Raw genomic sequence first — 12989 nt, 5'->3', positions numbered from 1 at the left:
GGAACCTGCACATTACACACAGTAGACTGATAGCGTACGCACCAGACAAGGTTGTTCAAAGTATTAGGAAGAGGAGGAAAACACATATGCTGCATATGAAAGGATTAGTACACGCTTATAGCGGAGAACTTAGTGAACGCAGATATAAACTTACAATTTCTATTAAATTGCAGAGCCTCATTTTACTATTCGCATGATGACTTGTCCACCGAGCTTCTCACCCTTCACCATCTGTGGATTCCTTCACTGTGCTTGGTGGGTCAGGAGTTAGGTGTGGGATGCAGAACAAAATTCAGCAGAGGGACATAAGTAGGAAAAGGGAGGAGACCAGAAGGGAAAGAGTAGAAGGAGGGAAGAGAAAGATTTCTTAGGGGGGAGGGTATAGGCAGGACTATGAGAATGGGTAGAGGAAAGCATTTACATAAAATGCACAAATTCAGGAAGCAGACACAGACATATGAAAAAGCATGTGACGAATGATACGAGACCAACGTGCTGGTAATCACGGCTCAATGTTATTTCCTTGTACTGGTTCTGTCAAAAGTAACAAAGAACATCAGAAGCAAATATCATAGCTTGAATATTTCCTATTTCATACAAATGAAGCAAGGTAACTACTTTGCTTATGTTTGTAGCCTTACACATTGTATGTTGTGATCTTACGACTAGAGAGAGGTTTACCCATGATTGGCAATTTTGATATGTTATCATGAGCTATGCCTGAGAGTATTGACTTTTGACAGGTAGGATTTTTAATTCCTGCATATTCATCAATATTTAGAATTGAGAGTCCTCAGTGGTTGATACCTTTTAATGGCTAACTGAAAAGATGGTAACAAATTGCAAGCGAGACTACACAGGTCTCTTCATCAGGCAAAGACTAATATAAATTCTGAAGAATCACATATTTATGCACAACACAGCACAGAAAAACGCCATAGATAAGACAGGTGACGTGAAGCAGAACTACCATTATGTGAGTGATAAACAGTTCTGCCCATAAATATTGGAACAGTTCATAGATAAAGAATGTTTTATTGTCCTCTGATTGGGGTCTGGTTCTATGTTATGATGCCCCCACACGGTCTGAGGAGCATCATAACTTAATATAACATAATTCAGGTGACAGGTTCCCTTTAAGTTTCAATAGTTGGAGAGTATTGCTGGCTGTTGTAACTTAATTCAAGCTGTTTTTCGGAACAGACGAAGCAAGGGAAGAAGTTTAGAGATGACACCTTAGGCTACTTTCACACTAGCGTCGTTTGGTGTACGTCGCAATGCGTCGTTTTGGAGAAAAAAAACGCATCCTGGAAAGTTGCCCGCAGGATGCATTTTTTCTCCATAGACTTGCATTTGCGACGCATTGCAACGTATGGCCACACGTGGCATCCGTCGTGCGACGGATGCGTCGTGTTTTTGGCGGACACGACGCACAAAAAAAGTTAAATGTAACGCTCAATGTAAAACTGCATCCGCTGCCCACGTTGTGCTACATTTAACACACTGTCCGTCGGTACGTCGGGCTGACGGTTTGCGACGGCCCCGTACCGACGCAAGTGTGAAAGTAGCCTAAGGCTAGGTTCATATTGCGTTAGTGCAACCCGTTTAGCGCTAGCGGGTTGCGCTAACGCAATGTTTTTAATGGGGCCGCGTCCCGGGGTCGCGGTAACGTCCCCGCTCTCGCAGATCCCCGATCTGCGAGAGCGGGGAACGGACCGCGGGCGCGCCTCGGACGCTGCAAGCAGCGTCCGCGGCGTGCCAGGAAACACCTGCGCGTCGCATAGCGCGTGCCGAACATGGCACGCGCTAGTGCTGCGCGTTCCCATTGCTGTGAATGGGCGCGCTAACGGACGCGTTGCACGGCGTTAATTTCGCCGTGCAACGCTGTTCGTTAGCGCTTTCCCATTAACGCAATGTGAACCCAGCCTTAGGCAGGAATTAGGCTCTTCAGTACTCACGACAGTTCCCTTTACACTACTAGGATGTCAGAGCTCTGCAGGAAAGTATGTTAAATGCGCATAAATATATGTGTGATTATCAGTATAAATGTGTGTGCAATGTGTGTGTTTAACATTTATGTATGTGTGTGTTTTGTGTTTGAGTGTAAATGTGCGCGGTAAGGCAGCACGATAACTGAGTGTGCTCGACTGCTATACTGATGTTATTTATATTTGTGATATAGCATTACTGTTTATGTATTGTTGTCAATTCAAATTGTAACATTAGTCCTGCCTCAATAAGGGAGAATGTATTGCCAAACTTTATTTTAGTCTAACTTTACATTACCATCCACCATGTTACAATTATAAGTAAGAGAAGCATTATTGTTGAAAGCATTCCTCATCTGATGTCCTTCGTTCTCCATTCATTCATTAATACTGGGATAAAACAGTTTTCATGAGAAAAAGTTCTGTGAAGCTTGCGACGCATGGCTGCTGTGATGACATATCATTACCTTAGAAAAACCAAAGAAATGAGCTTGAGCACATGTGGTATAAGTGCAATGTGTAGGTGTTCTTTCACACTGTGGAAATTAACTAACTTAACCTAGGATAAAAACAAAATGAGCAAATATCCTGCAGTAAAAAAGTAAATATTATTAGTACGTGTGAATAACATATGGTACTTAGTTAACACTATTTGTATAATTAGCATAAAAACCCTCCCACCCAGACAAATTGTGACCAATCCAGATTGTCCGATCTCTAGTATTTCACCTCTCTATGTGCCAGCAGGGCTCAGTAGACCCAGCAGGACCCAGGCCTGACGGTTCAAAACTTGTACATGGAAAGCTATCTAGTGAGACCTGCTGGTATATGGAGAGGTTAAATACTAGTATTAGGGACCCTGCTGATTTGGTACACCTGGTCGTGGTCGGATGGTTTTTACGTTTTTTTGATCAAAATAGTGCAAGCTAAGTGCCCTAAGTTATTTACATGTACTATTACTGTTTAGTTGTTTACTTACTGCAGGGTATTTGCTCATTCTGTTTTTATCCTAGGTTGCATTACTTTGTAATAGGAATAGAATTACCTACATTAAACAATACTGGTGCTTGCAGCAGGAGTCCATTCTTGACCTGTGTATATTACCAACAGTAAACATATTCAATTACGGTAGTTGCCAAAAAATGTATCCTAGTGTCACGCTCGGATACTAGTACGTCTGGCGGATGACACCACATATAAATAAGACTGGAAGGAAAAAGGAGGGAAAGGCCCTAATAGTAGGGAGAGGGGATTGGACACCTCATGACACCAACCTGAGCCTGTCGCTAAGCTTCCCTAATGCCCTATGCGTGTCTTTCCCATCGCCGCTGTCATGTGCCTATTTCCTGACTGTCACCTCTATGAACCTTGTCTAGTGCACTGTCCGGCAAGAACATTAGCCTTGCCACTGCAGATGGTAACACACGGGGGAAGAGACGAACAGGGAACAGACAAATAGGAAACTACTCAGCTTATGCTCTGTGGCTAAGCTCCACAGCAGCAGAATACACAGCACCAGGATAGCAGAACTCCCACTGCAGCAACACCGCCATCACAGGCGAGCTCCACACACCAAGCTGGTCTGCATAGAACAAAAACTCTATAACCGTTGAACAGCAGATGGGTCATGTGACTATTTAAAGGTTGGTGTGAGTGGTTACAGATCAACATCAGATGACCAGCATAAAAGACAACTTCCAGCAAGAAACTGACATTAAATCTTGCTAGACCAAAAGGAAAAAAACAACATTTAAATTTCAGCAGACCCAGAGCTGACACGAACCCCTTAATGATTCGTGACACCTAGCCATTGGGCTGAGAGATACAATGAAGTTGAAGAATTTGTTGCTTTTGCATTCACTCACTGAGTATGTCAGTAAATTAGTAATTCTGTACAACACTATTAAGTGCTGGAGTACAAACAGTTTATGGATTATGGATAAATAAGACAGTACAAAGTTTAATAACACAAAAACAAAGTGCATTCAAAATCTTGAAGGCTGAGAATACTGAAATAGCATTTCAGGAGTATAAAGATCTAAATAAGAAAAGTAAAAAAGAAATCAAGCTAGCAAAGTGTTATGACCTGGTGGTCAGGACAATAATGGACCTGGTGGTTAAGAGCACACAGAATGACCTGATAGTTACTGATAATAAAGGACGAGCTCTGGGACGTGGGAACTCTGCTGACCGCAATCCCTAATCCTATCACACACACTAGAAATAGCCGTGGATTGCTCCTAACGCTCCCTATGCAACTCGGCACAGCCTAAGAAACTAGCTAGCCCTGAAGATAGAAAAATAAAGCCTACCTTGCCTCAGAGAAATTCCCCAAAGGAAAAGGCAGCCCCCCACATATAATGACTGTGAGTAAAGATGAAAATACAAACACAGAGATGAAATAGATTAGCAAAGTGAGGCCCGACTTACTGAACAGACTGAGGATAGGAAAGGTTGCTTTGCGGTCAGCACAAAAACCTACAAAAAGACCACGCAGAGGGCGCAAAAAGACCCTCCGCACCGACTCACGGTGCGGAGGCGCTCCCTCTGCGTCCCAGAGCTTCCAGCAAGCAAGACAACAATAAAAATAGCAAGCTGGACAGGAAAATAGCAAACCAAAGAAAATACAAGCAGGAACTTAGCTTCTGCTGGGAAGACAGGTCACAAGAACGATCCAGGAGTGAACTAGACCAATACTGGAACATTGACAGGTGGCATGGAGCAAAGATCTAAGTGGAGTTAAATAGAGCAGCCAGCTAACGAATTAACCTCGTCACCTGTGGAAGGAAACTCAGAAACACCCACCTGAGGAAGTCCATGGACAGAACCAGCCGAAGTACCATTCATGACCACAGGAGGGAGCCCGACAACAGAATTCACAACAGCAAAGTTATCTACAGAGAAACAAATCGCCAATGACATTAAAAGAAATCCCAACATTTTTTATAAATATATCAATGCCAAAAAGAAAAAAACAGATTGTATTGGCCCTTGAAAGATGACAATAACAAAATAATTACAGAGGAGAAAGAAAAGGCTGCGCTATTAAACAGGCACTTTTCATCCGTGTTCTGGCAATGAATTGTCTGTTACAGGGATCATTCAATAAGGCAGAAATCAAAGTTCACTACCTGATATAACTAGTTTAACACAAAAAGAAATACATCTACATCTGAGCAATTTAACCCCTTCCCGACCTGTGACGCCACGTAAGCGTCATGAAAGTCGGTGCCAATGCGACCTGTGACACCTATGTGGCGTCATGGAGGGATCGCGTCCCTGCAGATTGGGTGAAAGGGTTAACTCCAATTTCACCCGTTCTGCAGGGACACGGGGAGTGGTACTTCAGCCCAGGGTGGCTTTGCTCCCACGTGGCTACGATCGCTCTGATTGGCTGTTGAAAGTGCAACAGCCAATCAGAGCAATTTGTAATATTTCACCTATGAATCTTGGTGAAATATTACAATCCAGCCATGGCCGATGCTGCAATATCATCGGCCATGGCTTGAAACACTGATGTGCCCCACCCCACCCCCCGCTGATATTACAACATCGGCCATGGCTGGAGACCGCGATCTGACCCCCCCACCGACTGACAGCAGCGATCTACCGCCGCTGTCAGTCTTTCCTCCCCTCTATTCTGTGCTCTGCTGCCCACTTCTCCCCTCTGCCTGCCCCCGACCTTCCCTCTGCCCCCCCGCTGTCCAATCCCACCTCCCCATACTTACCAAATCCCAGTGTCCCTCCTGGTGTCCGTCCGTCTTCAGCGATGGGCGCCGCCATCTTCCAAAATGGCGGGCGCATGCGCAGTGCGCCCCTCCGAATCTGCTGGCCAGTGGATTCGTTACAGGTACATTTTGATCACTGTGATAGGTTATATCACAGTGATCAAAATAAAAAAAAACAGTAAATAAAGCCCCCCTTATCACCCCCATAGGTAGGGAAAATAATGAAATAAAATATATTTATTTTTATTTTTCCACTAGGGTTGTGCCCAAACAGTGGTTTACCCCCACATGTGAGGTATCGGTCTACTCAGGAGAAATTGCCCAACACATTTTAAGATCCATTTTATCCTGTAGCCCATGAGAAAATGAAAACATTGAGGCTAAAGAAATTTTTTTGTGAAAAAAAAGTACTTTTTAATTTTTATGGATCAATTTGTGAAGCACCTAGGGGTTGAAAGTGCTCACTATGCACCTAGATAAGTTCCTTGGGTGGGTCTAGTTTCCAAAATGGGGTCTCTTGTGGGGGAGCTCCAATGTTTAGGCACACAGGGGTTCTCGAAACACGACATGGTGTCCGCTAACGATTGGAGCTAATTTTTCATTCAAAAAGTCAAATGGCGCTCCTTCCCTTCTGAGCCTTGCCATCTGCCCAAACAATGGTTTACTCTCACATATGAGGTATCGCTGTACTCAGGAGAAATTGCCCAACAAACTTTAGGATCCATTTTATCCTGTTACCCATGTGAAAATGAAAAAATTGAGGCTATAAGAATTTTTTTGTGAAAAAAAAAGTACTTTTTCATTTTTACGGATCATTCAATAAGGCAGAAATCAAAGTTCACTACCTGATATAACTAGTTTAACACAAAAAGAAATACATCTACATCTGAGCAATTTAACCCCTTCCCGACCTGTGACGCCACGTAAGCGTCATGAAAGTCGGTGCCAATGCGACCTGTGACGCCTATGCGGCGTCATGGAGGGATCGCGTCCCTGCAGATTGGGTGAAAGGGTTAACTCCAATTTCACCCGTTCTGCAGGGACACGGGGAGTGGTACTTCAGCCCAGGGTGGCTTTGCTCCCACGTGGCTACGATCGCTCTGATTGGCTGTTGAAAGTGCAACAGCCAATCAGAGCAATTTGTAATATTTCACCTATGAATCTTGGTGAAATATTACAATCCAGCCATGGCCGATGCTGCAATATCATCGGCCATGGCTTGAAACACTGATGTGCCCCACCCCACCCCCCGCTGATATTACAACATCGGCCATGGCTGGAGACCGCGATCTGACCCCCCCACCGACTGACAGCAGCGATCTACCGCCGCTGTCAGTCTTTCCTCCCCTCCATTCTGTGCTCTGCTGCCCACTTCTCCCCTCTGCCTGCCCCCGACCTTCCCTCTGCCCCCCCGCTGTCCAATCCCACCTCCCCATACTTACCAAATCCCAGTGTCCCTCCTGGTGTCCGTCCGTCTTCAGCGATGGGCGCCGCCATCTTCCAAAATGGCGGGCGCATGCGCAGTGCGCCCCTCCGAATCTGCTGGCCAGGTGGATTCGTTACAGGTACATTTTGATCACTGTGATAGGTTATATCACAGTGATCAAAATAAAAAAACAGTAAATAAAGCCCCCCTTATCACCCCCATAGGTAGGGAAAATAATGAAATAAATAAAATATATTTATTTTTATTTTTCCACTAGGGTTGTGCCCAAACAGTGGTTTACCCCCACATGTGAGGTATCGGTCTACTCAGGAGAAATTGCCCAACACATTTTAAGATCCATTTTATCCTGTAGCCCATGAGAAAATGAAAACATTGAGGCTAAAGAAATTTAGATTAATTTGTGAAGCACCTGGGAGTTGAAAGTGCTCACTATGCATCTAGATAATTTCCTTGGGGTGTCTAGTTTCCAAAATGGGGTCACTTGTGGGGGAGCTCCAATCTTTAGGCTCTCCAAACGCGACATGGTGTCTGATAAAGATTGGAGCCAATTTGTCATTCAAAAAATAAAATGGCGCTCCTTCCCTTCTGTCGTGCGCCCAAACAGTGGTTCCCCCCCACATTTGGGGTATCAGCACACTCAGGAAAAATTGTACAACAACTTTTGGGGTCCAGTTTATCCTTTTACCCTTGGGAAAATAAAAAAAATTGTTGCTAAAAGTTCATTTTTGTGACTAAAAAGTTAAATGTTCATTTTTTCCTTCTATGTTGCTTCTGCTGCTGTGAAGCACCTGAAGGGTTAATAAACTTCTTGAATGTGGTTTTGAGTACCTTGAGGGGTGCAGTTTTTAGAATGGTGTCACTTTTGGGTATTTTCAGCCATATAGACCCCTCAAAGTGACTTCAAATGTGAGGTGGCCTCCCAAAAAATGGTTTTGTAAATTTTGTTGTAAAAATGAGACATCGCTGGTCAAATTTTAACCCTTATAACTTCCTAGCAAAAAAAAATTTTGTTTCCAAATTTATGCTGATGTAAAGTATACATGTGGGAAATGTTATTTATTAAGTATTTTGTGTCACATAACTCTCTGGTTTAAGAGAATAAAAATTCAACATTTGAAAATTGCTAAATTTTCAACATTTGTGCCAAATTTCCGTTTTTTTCACAAATAAACGCAAAAATTATCACTAACATGAAGCTCAATATGTCACGAAAAAACATTCTCAGAATTGCTAGGATCCGTTGAAGCGTTCCTGAGTTATTACCTCATAAAGGGACACTGGTCAGAATTACAAAAAATGGCCAGGTCATTAAGGTCAAAATAGGCTGGGTCATGAAGGGGTTTAACATTTACAAATCCCCAGGCCCAGATGGCATTCATCCACGGATACTAAAGAAATTGAGCTCAATAATTGACAAACCACTGTATCTCATATACTATGTAAGAAGGTGGATCCAGAAAACTACCATCTGGTAAGCCTGACATCAGTAGTGTGCAAAATTTTTGAGGGCATTATAAGAGATGACCTGCAGAAATATATTGTAGATAATCTACTATATAATTGTCTAAGGGTCACTTCCGTCTGTCTGTCCTTCTGTGTGTCACGGATATTCATTGGTCGCGGCCTCTGCCTGTCATGGAATCCAAGTCGCTGATTGGTCTCGCCAGCTGCCTGTCATGGCTGCCGCGACCAATCAGCGACGGCCACAGTCCGATTAGTCCCTCCCTACTCCCCTGCAGTCGGCGACCGCTCCATACTCCCCGCAGTCACCTCTCACACAGGGTTAATGCCAGCGGTAACGGACCGCGTTATGCCGCGGGTAACTCACTCCGTTACCGCCGCTATTAACCCTGTGTGACCAAGTTTTTACTATTGATGCTGCCTATGCAGCGTCAATAGTAAACACATCTAATGTTAAAAATAATTAAAAAAAATTAAAAATCATTATATACTCACCTTCCGCCGCCTTTCCTGCTCCTGGCTACGCTCCGGTGACCGCTCCATGCAAGCGGCAGGTTCCGGTGGTATGGGAGAAGGACCTGCCATGACGCCACAGTCATGTTACCGCAATGTCATCACAGGCCCTGCGCGAGAAGGACCTGCCATGACATCATGGTCATGTGACCGCGATGTCATCACAGGCCCTGTGTGCCTGCGCGAGAAGGACCTGCCATGACATCACGGTCATGTGACCGCGACATCATCACAGGCCCTGCGCAAGGATGACCTGCCATGACGTAACGGTCATGTGACCAAGACATCATCACAGGGCCTGCGCGAGAAGGACCTGCCATGACGTCACGGTCATATGATCGAACTACAAGTGGCCCTCGGAAGGTGAGTATATGTTTATTTTTATAACCTGTGACATATGTGGATGGGCAATATACTACGTAGCTGGGCAATATACTATGTGGCTCTGTGCTGTATACTACGTCGCTGTGCAATACACTATGTGGCTCTGTGCTGTATACTACGTGACTGGGCAATATACTACGTAGCTGGGCAATATACTACGTGACTGGGCAATATACTACGTGGCTGGGCAATATACTATGTGGCTGGGCAATATACTACGTGGCTGGGAAATATACTACGTGGCTGGGCATTATACTACGTGGCTGGGCAATATACTACATCGCTGTGCAATATACTACGTGGCACTGTGTTGTATACTACGTCACTGGGCAATATACTACGCCACTGGGCAATATACTACGTGGCTGGGTAATATACTACATGGCTGGGCAATATACTACGTGGCTGGGCAATATACTACGTGGCTGGGCAATATACTACGTGACTGGGCAATATACTACGTGGCTGGGCAATTGTTGTGAATTCTGTGGTCAAGCTCCCTCCTGTGGTCATGAGTGGTACTTCGGCTGGTTCTGTCCATGAGCTTCCTCTGGTGGATGTGAGTGGGGCTGCGGCTTCTGAGTTTCCTTCCTCAGGTGACGAGGTTAAGTCGTTAGGTGCTGCTCTATTTGACTCCACCTAGTTCTTTGTTCCTTGCCTCCAGTCAATGTTCCAGTATTGGTCTTGCTCTCTCCTGGATCGTTCTTGTGGCCTGTCTTCCCTGCATAAGCTAAGTTCTGCTTGTGTTTCTTGGTTTGCTATTTTTTCTGTCCAGCTTGCTATTTTGGTTTGTCTTGCTTGCTGGAAGCTCTGGGACGCAGAGGGAGCACCTCCGTACCGTTAGTCGGTGCGGAGGGTCTTTTTGCGCCCTCTGCGTGGTTGTTTGTAGGTTTTTGTGCTGACCGCAAAGCTATCTTTCCTATCCTCGGTCTATTCAGTAAGTCGGGCCTCACTTTGCTAAAATCTATTTCATCTCTGTGTTTGTATTTTCATCTTTACTCACAGTCATTAAATGTGGGGGGGCTGCCTTTTCCTTTGGGGAATTTCTCTGAGGCAAGGTAGGCTTTATTTTTCTATCTTCAGGGCTAGCTAGTTTCTTAGGCTGTGCCAAGGCGCCTAGGTCTGGTCAGGAGCGCTCCACGGCTACTTCTAGTGTGGTGTGATAGGATTAGGGATTGCGGTCAGCAGAGTTCCCACATCTCAGAGCTCGTCCTATGTTATTAGTAACTATCAGGTCACTTTGTGTGCTCTTAACCACCAGGTCCATTGTGTTTCTAAACCACCAGTTAATAACAGGCAATATACTACGTGACTGGGCAATATACTACGTGGCTGGGCAATATACTACGTGACTGGGCAATATACTATGTGGCTGGGCAATATACTATGTGGCTGGGCATTATACTACGTGACTGGGCAATATACTACGTGGCTGGGCAATATACTACGTGGACATGCATATTCTAGAATACCCGATGCGTTAGAATCGGGTCACCATCTAGTAATATAATAACTGACAACCAGCATGGATTCATGAAGAATAAGTTGTGTCTAACTAACATGTTGGGTTTCTATGAGGAGGTGAGTGCAAATCTGGATGTTGGTAATGTGGATGATGTGATTTATCTGGACTTTGCAAAGGCATTTGTTACTGTTCCACATAACAACCTTATACTGAAATTATAGAAGCAAGGACTGGGGGAAACAATATGCAGATGGGTAAGGAATTGGCTAAATGACAGGAAACAAAGAGTTGTCATAAACGGTACATTCTCTAAATAGGATATAGCTAGCTGTGGGATTCCACAGGGATCTGTGCTAGGACCTTTTTAAAGGAACCTGTCACCCCCCAGGGTGTTTTTAAGTACAAGAGCCACCTTCAGCAGCACTAAAGGTACCTTCACACTGAGCGACTTTACAACGAGAACGACTGTGACGTTGCAGCGTCCTGGATAGCGATCTCGTTGTGTTTGACACGCAGCAGCGATCTGGATCCCGCTGTGACATCGCTGGTCGGATCTTGAAGTCCAGAACTTTATTTCGTCGTCAGGTCGGCGTGTATCGTCATGTTTGACAGCAAAAGCAACGATGCCAGCAATGTTTTTACATGGAGCTAACAACCAGCGAGAACGATAAGTGAGTCGCCGTTACGTCATTGGATCGCTCCTGCATCGTTCTGGTGTTGCTGTGTTTGACGTCTCTACAGCGACCTAAATAGCGACGCTGCAGCGATCGGCTCGTTGTCTATATCGCTGCAGCGTCGCTGAGTGTGACGGTACCTTAAGGCTGCATTCTGTGAAGGTGGCTCTTATATTTAGTATCCATAGGAATGCTGAAATAATCACTTTTATGAGTTTCACGCCATACCTGTATTGTGTCCTGGAGGTATGTCTTCTCCCCCGGTGTCAACTGCCTCCGAGACATCCATCATCCCCCTGTGTCCTCCGGGATACTAAATATAAGAGCCACCTTCACAGAATGCAGCCTTAGTGCTGCTGAAGGTGGCTCTTTTACTTAAAATGCCCTGGGGGTGACAGGTTCCCTTTAACCTCTTTATTAAGGACCTTATGGATGGGATTCAGGGTATGTGCACACGTTCAGGTTTTTTCTCATTTTTTTCACGATAAAAACGCGGTAAAAACATTAGAAAACGCCTACATATGCATCCTATCATTTGGAATGCATTCTGCAATTTTTGTGCACATGATGCGTTTTTTTTCTGCAAAAAAACGCATTGCGGTAAAAAAAGCAGCATGTTAATTAATTTTGCGGATTTTCTGTGTTTTTCCTGCTATTCTATGCATTTGGAAAATACGCAAGAAAAATTGCATAAAAAAACACGCAAAAAAAACGCATCAAAACCACAAAAAAAACACATGCGGATTTTTGGCAGAAATGTCAGGTTTTTGTCAGGAAAATTTCTGCCAGAAATCCTGACGTGTGCACATACCCTGAGAGTAAAGTGTCAGTCTTTGCTGACGACACCAAACTATGTAGCGCAGAGGTGTCAAACTGCATTCCTCGAGGGCCACAAACAGGTCATGTTTTCAGGATTTTTTTAATCTTCACCTTGTCGCCCCACACACACAATGCAACAACAATGCATTGCACAAGGTGCTGGAATCATTCTGTGCAGGTGATTAAATTATCACCTGTGCAATACAAGGAAATCCTGAAAACATGACCTGTTTGCGGCCCTCGAGGAATGCAGTTTGACACCTCTGATGTAGGGTATTAATATCTGACCTTGACATTACAATATTGCAAAACAATCTGAATAAGATGACTCTCCAAGCACATAGTCCCTGTGTGGGGAGCAGTGAGTATTCCGGCAGCTGTCCTCGGCTTGTAAGCTTGGCTTGCTTCTCTTTTCCCAAAGGTTTTTCAGTGAACGATGGGATAGATCTAGAGTTATACTCTGTGATGTACACTTCATTTGATGTGGCAATTGAATGGGTCTGGTTTTGC

The 12989-nt window shown here is 44.5% G+C and overlaps 1 protein-coding gene and 1 long non-coding RNA gene across 3 annotated transcripts in view; one reads left to right on the top strand and one right to left on the bottom strand.

Moving 5' to 3' along the window:
- The window catches only part of SLC16A5 (solute carrier family 16 member 5), a 100788-nt gene extending 100484 nt beyond the window's left edge, over positions 1 to 304 (bottom strand). For both annotated transcript variants that reach the window (XM_069752161.1, XM_069752162.1), the window contains exon 1: positions 155 to 304. The gene's annotated coding sequence lies outside the window, so the exon portion shown is untranslated. The remainder of the gene's footprint in view (positions 1 to 154) is intronic.
- Positions 1 to 12989, top strand: part of LOC138665029 (uncharacterized) — a 189284-nt gene that overhangs the window by 99834 nt on the left and 76461 nt on the right. The gene's annotated exons all lie outside the window — the stretch shown is intronic.

Source organism: Ranitomeya imitator, chromosome 2 (assembly GCF_032444005.1).
Source record: "Ranitomeya imitator isolate aRanImi1 chromosome 2, aRanImi1.pri, whole genome shotgun sequence".
Lineage (NCBI taxonomy): Eukaryota > Metazoa > Chordata > Amphibia > Anura > Dendrobatidae > Ranitomeya > Ranitomeya imitator.
The sequence above is the reverse complement of the archived record's forward strand: the minus strand, read 5'-3'. Positions and strand labels throughout refer to the sequence as shown.